The sequence below is a fragment of the Candoia aspera genome, chromosome 4 (genome assembly GCF_035149785.1).
Source record: "Candoia aspera isolate rCanAsp1 chromosome 4, rCanAsp1.hap2, whole genome shotgun sequence".
In the NCBI taxonomy this organism is placed as follows: Eukaryota; Metazoa; Chordata; class Lepidosauria; order Squamata; family Boidae; genus Candoia; species Candoia aspera.
In genome coordinates this window covers 109,098,408-109,106,607 of record NC_086156.1, presented here as the reverse complement: position 1 = coordinate 109,106,607, position 8,200 = coordinate 109,098,408, and the positions used below count along the sequence as shown (strand labels likewise).

The 8,200-nt window shown below is 41.7% G+C and overlaps 1 pseudogene; it reads left to right on the top strand.

The window, feature by feature from the left end:
• Window positions 1-3,356: 3,356 nt before the first annotated feature.
• Window positions 3,357-4,642, top strand: LOC134497003 (vomeronasal type-2 receptor 26-like; annotated as a pseudogene).
• The last annotated feature ends 3,558 nt before the right edge of the window (window positions 4,643-8,200 follow it).

Sequence of the window (8,200 nt, the reverse complement as noted above, 5' to 3'; positions counted from 1 at the left end):
TACCCAAACAAGAAGGATGGCTTACACTTAGACTCGGGGACTTTCTTCAAAAATTAAGCAAGGGTGCCAATGAAAATCATACATATTGCACATTTTTCTTTGTCGAAATCCATTTTGCCTCTATCCACTCCCCCCCACTTTTTCCCCATTTAGATCACATATGGATCAGCTCCACTGATGAATAATGAACCAGCTGACCTTTTTGTCAAATGGATGTTCCCAGATGAGATCCACCAGCTTAAAGGAATCCTACACTTACTGTTGCATTTTGGATGGACCTGGGTTGGGTTGATTTCTTTGTATGAGGAAGACAGAGAGAGGTTCATTCAAAAGAGTCTGTCCATGTTTTCAGAGAGAGGAATCTGCTTTGACTTTATAGAATGTCTCCCTCAAATGATGTATGGTAATGAAGCTGCTGAAATGGTGGAAAAGGCAGATAAATTATACAAAGTCATCATGGGGAGTACCGTCATTGCAGTGATCTTCAATGCTGAAATTACAAGCATAGTGACTCTGAGATTAATGATCTATGTGTTAGATTCTGATGATATTCCAAAGGAGAGAAAAGCCAAAGTTTGGATCCTGACAGCTCAGTTGGAATTCACCTCCATTCTGATGCAAAGAGAGTTGCCCATTGATTTTCTCCATGGTGCTCTTTCCTTTGCAATTCACTCTAAGCAGCTGACAGGTTTCCAACAATTTATGCAGAAGAGAAACCCAATCTTAGAAAAAGAAGATGGCTTTATTAGGGATTTCTGGAAAGGTGCTTTTGAATGCTCATTCTCCAGAGATATTCCAGATGGGAATGCTGAAAGGATCTGCACTGGAGAAGAGAAGCTGGAGACTGAAATATTTTAGTTAAGCAACAGGGTAGAAAATGCATGTGACAGAGAACATAGTTGTCTTCCAAAATTTAAGCATAGGCCGAATTGGCTCATGAAGCATAGGCCAGATTGCAGGAAACAAACTGAGATATGTCCCTACCTTTTCAAGGAACCCTGTTAACTTTCCTGTTTCTTCTACTGCTTTTTCCTTCCTTTAGCTCCACCACTTTTTGCAGCGAGTCTCCTTTAACAACAGTGCTGGGGAAGAGGTTTCTTTTAGCCCAAAAGGGGAATGGGTAACTGGATTTGATATTTTCAGTTGGGTCACGTTCCCAAACAAGTCCTTTGTGACCGTCCAAGTTGGAAAGATCAACCCCCTGGCTCCCCCAGAGAAGCTCCTCACCCTTTCTGCCAAGGATATCATTTGGCCCCACATATTTAACCAGGTGTGTCTTGTTTTTTTCCCTTTTCTTGACATTATAGTACCACTGACCCATGCAAATAATTGATTAAACAATAGCACTTGGATTAAACTATTAAGCTGCTTAGAAACCTCAGAGTAATATATTTTTTTTCTTTTTGATGTGATACAAACATAAACTGCTAAAGCAAAAGAGGTGGCTTAAAGTTTAAATATCCTCATCATTTCTTGAGTTCCAATGCAATGCTATTTTAGTATGCAGGATTTGTTTCTTACTACATTAGTAAAATATGACACTTTGTATATAACTGAACAGGAGCAAACCATTTATTGAAACAGAATGAATATATATATATATATATATATTCAAATGGCATATGCATGCTTCATGTTTTTATCTCCTAAGATAATATATAAATATATCCCAAAAACAAAGGGTTTCTGCTGGAGAGTCTGTCTATTTAGATAACTAGTAATGCTAATCCAAGTGGAGTTATATGATTGCATACCATCTAGAATTTAAATGTCTTTCCTGAAATAGATGAAATAGCTGGCAAAAACTCACTTTTTGAAATACATTTACATTGAATATTTATCAAAATATATGAAAATATATGATTCAAAAACAAAGATTTTCTACTGGAGATTCTCTCTCTCTCATCAAAGTACAGTGCTATTCCAAATATTATTGCATGGTATCTCTAAAATTCATTAAAGGGGAAGGCAGAAGTATTTTTTTTTCTAAAAATGAAACATCAATCAATGAGGGAAGGAATATGACAGGAAAAAAAACCTTCTTTCTTAGCTGTTTTTACATTTTTAAGACAGAATTCTAACTTTAACTTAAAAATAGCATTATAGCCCAGTTCAAGCCTAATAATTTCAGGGAACCATATTCCTAAATCAGTATTATTTGAAAATCATTAAAAAAGAACACTAAAATTCATTTGTTTTTAATGTGCTCAAACTGCAAGGTACAAACAATCCCCCGTCCCCGAAAAATCTTAATTACTCTGCTATAAGCAACCAGATTGAAAATAGCTCAATTTTGAAAATCAAATTTTTGTTATGAAATGCTCACAAAGGTTTAAATAAGCTATGGTCTGTGATATGTATGGAAAAGTCAACCAAGCTTTGAAAGAGGTATAGTAAAAGTAGGACCCCAACCAAAACAATGGAACTGGAAGGAGAGCATACACCACTGACTCTTTCCCACACCAGGTTCTGGTACTGATTTCCACAGAAGAGATCTGTAGAATGCTGTGCTTGGCACGACCACTCGATTAGTGTAATAGGTGTGATATAAGGAACAGTCAAGGGATTCAGTGGAAATTTTAAACCAGAAAAAGTTGAAATTCAGTGGAGAATTTAAACCAGAAAGAAAACTGGAAAATGGAACATCAAGGCTTAGATGAAGAAATGAAGAGGTCACTAATGAAAAGAGGAATCCCTAAACATAATTCTTCATATGAAAGAATTCTGATTTTATTCATTTACAGACATTACCTCTTTCCATCTGTAACAAGAAATGTCCTTTTGGCCATAGCAGGATAAAAGTGGAAGGGAAATTGTCTTGTTGCTATGACTGTAGATTGTGTCCAGAAGGGAAGATAGCTGACCAAATCGGTAAGCAAACAAATATATTGAATGCATTGATAATTTAATAATACTAAACGGGGGCTGAATATTTAATCAATATTATAGTAACTGAAAATCTTGAGCTTCACAACAAATTGTATAGCTCATCAATGTAGTATTTGAACTAATTGTTCATAGTTCAGTAAGATATTTGATGATAAAACTAATCTGGTCACTCTATGTAGTAGGTCCAATAGATTTCTTAGATTGTGATTGTCCCTTTTTATCTCTCCTTTAGAAATTCTAAAGAGTTTACAGGAAGCCAAAGTTAGTTGGTAGACTATTCAAAATACTTCCTTTATTGTATACCTTCTTTATGGAAGTAAAGCTAACTTTACAATGGTAATGTCTTCCTATTAGTTTCTACTTGTTTTTACTTACTATTCCACCCAGATGTATTGATTTATAGGTTGATTGACTTATGGAACATATATGGCTACCTAGGCAGCTCACCGCAATTCATAAAAAGACAAATGAAAACAAAACCACCCTTCCCACCAGGTCCTGGACCAATCAGCCTCCTGACTTTGGAGAACAGCCAAGTCTTCCTAGCCTACTACAAGGCTAAAAGGGCAGGGATCCCTGGGAGACTCTTGCAAATGGCTGGGGCAGCTACAGAGAAGGTGCATATCCAAGGTACCATCAGATGATGACATTTTACAGAGGAGACCTGGAGCATGCACACCTATGTCACCTATTGAGACAGGCAGAGGTGGTTCCACCAATAACTTTGCCCAGTGAAATGTAGGGTTTTAAAACACTTTAATTGCAACAGGAAAGCCACTGAGAGCTCATTAAAGCTAGAGAAAACTGGAAAAATCAGGGCACATTGACATTGAAGAGATGATGTTTCAAAATAATGATGTTTCTCTCAAAGGTTTTGTTTCTGGTTTCTTTCTTTTTTTTCCCCCCAGACTTAGATGACTGTGTCCCATGTCCAGAAGATCAATATCCAAGCAAGGATCGGGATAGTTGCCTTCAAAAAAACATAACTTACTTGACTTATCAAGAGCCATTGGGGATTTCTTTGGTAGTGATTGCACTCTCCTTTGCTTTCATCTCAGCTGTGGTGCTGGGGATCTTCCTGAAACACCAGGACACCCCCATTGTCAAAGCCAACAACAGGAATCTCACTTTTACCCTTCTCACTGCTCTCCTGCTCTCCTTCCTTTGCACTTTGCTTTTCATTGGCCAACCTGACCAAGTGAAATGTCTCATGCAACAAACTGCTTTTGGGATCATCTTCTCTGTAGCTCTTTCTTGTATACTGGGGAAAACAACCGTTGTTGTGCTTGCTTTCATGGCCACCAAGCCAGGATCCAAGATGAGGAAATGGGTGGGCAAAAGGCTGGCCAACACTATTGTGCTTTCTTGCTCCCTGGCACAATTCACCATTTGTGCAGTGTGGCTGGCAATTTCTCCCCCATTCCCAGTTTCTGACATGCATTCAGTGGCTGAAGAAATTGTCCTGGAATGTAATGCAGGCTCAACCACAATGCTGTATGCTGTCCTTGGCTTTATGGGGTTCTTGTCTGCTGTCAGCTTCACCGTGGCCTTCCTAGCTAGGAATTTACCTGACAGCTTCAACGAAGCCAAGTTTATCACCTTCAGCATGTTGGTCTTTTGCACTGTTTGGGTGTCATTTGTTCCCACCTATCTTAGTACAAAGGGGAAATACGTGGTGGCGGTGGAGATCTTCTAAATTTTGGCTTCTGCGGCTGGATTACTGGGCTGCATCTTTTCCCCCAAATGCTATATCATTATTCTGAGACCCAATTTAAATAAAAAGGAAAAACTAATAAAGAAATGAAACTGATTTTTTTACCAGACCCCATGAATATAGTCCAATTCATTCTTTTCAGCATGTTCATTTTTTTGCCATTTGGGGTTCTGCACTCTTCCCTCATATATTCTTAAAGAGATGGGAGTACTGGACCACCTTACCTGTCTCCTGAGAACCCATATGCAGGTCAGGAAGCAACAGTTAGAACCAGACATGGAACAACCGATTGGTTCAAAATTAGGAAAGGAGTACGGGAAGGCTGTATTTTGTCACCCTGATTATTTAACGTATATGCAGGGTACATCATGAAAAATGCTGGGCTGGATGAATCACAAGCTAGAATTAAGATTGCCGGGAGAAACATCAACAACCTCAGATATGTGGATGACACCACACTAATTGCTGAAAGTGAGGAGGAACTAAACAGCCCCTTGAAGAGTGAAAGAGGAGAGTGCAAAAGCTGGCTTGAAATTCAACATTAAAAAAAAACCAAAAAAACCCTAAGATCATGGCATCTGGCCTCATCACGTCCTCGCAAATAGAAGGGGAAGAAATGGAAGGAGTGACAGATTTTATTTTCTTGGGCTCCAAGATCACCACCGATGGTGACTGCAGCCATGGAATTAAAAGATGACTGCTCCTTGGGAGGAAAGCTATGGCAAACCTAGACAGCATATTAAGAAACAGAGACATAATCTTGCTGACAAAGGTTCATACAATCAAAGCTATGGTTTTCCCAATAGTGATGTACGGCTGTGAGATCTGGACCTTACAGAAGGCTGAGCACTGAAGAATTGATGCTTTCAAACTGTGGTGCTGGAGAAGACTCTTGAGAGTTCCTTGGACTGCAAGGAGGACAAATCAGTCAATCCTACAGGAAATCACCCTGAGTGCTCATTGGAAAGACAGATACTGAAGCTGAAGCTCAAATACTTTGGTCACCTAATGCAAAGAGAGGACTCACTGGAAAAGACCCTGATGCTAGGAAAGAATGAAGGCAAAAGGAGAAGGGGATGGCAGAGGATGAGATGGTTAGATAGCATCACCGATGCAATGAACATGAATTTGAGTAAACTCTGGGAGACAGTGGAGTACATGAAGGCCTGGTGTGCTATGGTCCATGGGGTCACCAAGAGTCAGACATCACATAACAACTGAACAACAACTACCCTCTTCCCTCATATCAACACCTCAATTTGTAATGGTTGCCTGGCCTAAAATACACTCAGGCTCACAAGCGATGGCTTGAAAGAAATCTGGTTTATTTAGGAATAGTGAGCAAGTACAAAGAAAGCTGAGAATGAGAAGAAGTGCACCAAATATAAACTAAAAACCCTCGGTGTGAAAGTGAGCCCTCCCCCTGTATAACCGTTTCAACTTCCCCATCCCAGGTGCCCCTAACAAGTTCTGTTAATCAATGGGTAAAAAGACCTTGAACACAAACGATAACCCAAACACATTCCATCCTCAAGAAAACAGATAGACAGCCTGGAACAAGGTCTCCCAACAACTCCCTCCCAACTGGAATGCGCATCAGAACCATGGCATGCAAAATGTTACAATGTAAATCAAACATCGCAACGGTGAACATGACATATCGCCCCCCTAAAAGAAAGCAAAATTAACAATAGTGAAAAGCACAATCAAGGCACAGGCTTGAAAGGATAAGCAAGGTGAAAGTGGCGAACTGAAGCAGGAGCATTGACGTGTCGAGCGTGCTTCGAGTGAACTAGGTACTGCATGGAGTTTCGAAGCTTGTGGGAGTCGATGACTTCTCTGATTTCAAAATGCTGTTGGACATCATTCATGATCGGCAGAGGTGGGGGAGGAGGGAGGAGCGAGCCAGTTTGAGCAAGCTGCAATGGAAAACAGGGTGACAACGTCGTAAATTGTGAGGCAAGTCAAGTTTGACAGTCACAGGATTGATAAGAGCTACAATGGGGAATGGCCCAATAAACTTAGGGGCCAGCTTCTTGGAAGGTTGAGGGGATTTGATAAACTCTGTAGAGAGGTAAACCAGATCCCCAACAGCAAAAGTGGGATGGGGAGAACGGCGTTTGTCAGCGTGATTTTTGTAGGATGCCTGGGCATCGTCGAAAGCCTGCCGAATGATCGGCCAGGAGTCAGCAAGCTGTGCAGCCCAATCATAAGCTGAGTTGGGGCTGGGGGGTGGGGGTGAGACAGTTCAGGAATAGGAACAAAGTCCTGGCCAAAAACAACCTGAAAAGGGGTTTGCCCAGTGCTCTGATGAACGGAATTGTTGTAGGCAACTTCAGCGAAGGGCAGAAGTTCAACCCAATTGTCCTGATGGTAGTTGGTGTAGGAGCGGAGAAACTGCTCTAGGGTGGAGTTAAGAATCTCAGTAGATCTGTCAGTCTCCGGATGCAATGCCGTTGACAATTCTTGTTCGGTGCCAATGAGCTTTAAAAAAGCCTGCCAAAACTGGGAGGTAAACTGTGTCCCGTGGTCAGTCACCAAATGGGAGGGGCAGCCGTGGAGATGGTAGATGTGGCATAGAAAGAGGCGAGCCAGCTGCTGAGCAGATGGCAAGGAGGCACAAGGAATAAAATGAGCCTGCTTGGAGAAAAAGTCCTTTCTACCCAAATGACAGTCTTCTTTTGACTAGGTGAAGAGGTTAACAATAAAATCCAAAGAAATCTCAGTCCCGGGATGAGATGGGTTAGCCACAGGTTGGAGAAGACCCTGTGGTTCTCCTACTTTGCGTTTGGACTGGGCACAGACAGGGCAGGAGGCAACATAGTCTTTGACATCCCGCCGCAAAGAGGGCCACCAAAATTGGCAGCGCACTAAATGCGGGGTTTTAACAAACCCAAAATGGCCCGCCAATTTATCATCATGGGAACATTGTAACACTGAAGCTCGTAAAGTCTCAGGAATGTAAAGTCGGTGACTGAGCCATTCCCAGATCATCCTTAAAGGATACTTTGTCTCGATTTGCCAGCAACCAAGTGTCAGATTTCACCGCTTGGAGAAAATCTGATTGCAATTGACAAGGGAGCGTTGGCTTGCTGGGAGGGGTTGGCACAGTGCTCTCTGTGGGTGGAGCATGGGCTTGGCTTCTGGTGAGCGCAGCCAGACCCAATTGTGGGGAAGAGAGAATGGTGCCAATGACCTGAGGGGTGTGGTCAAAGTCTTGTGGCAGGTGGGACAAAGTATCCGCGAGGAAGTTTTTCTTGCCGGGGATGAACTTCAGTTGGAAGTTAAAACGACTAAAGAATTGAGCGCAGTGAATTTGTTCGGGGCTGAGGTGGCGGGCAGTGCAGAGAGCCTCCAAATTTCTGTGGTCTGTCCAAACCTTGAAGGGGTGGGTAGCCCCTTCAAGGAGGTGGCACCAAGATTCTAAAGCAGCTTTGACAGCAAAAGCCTCTTTTTCCCAGACACGCCACTGGTGCTCAGTCTCAGAAAACTTCCTGGACAGATAAGCACAGGGTTTCATGATGTCATCTGAGTCCTTTTGTAACAATATAGCTCCAATAGAAAAGTCAGAGGTGTCCACTTGAACAACAAAGGGGC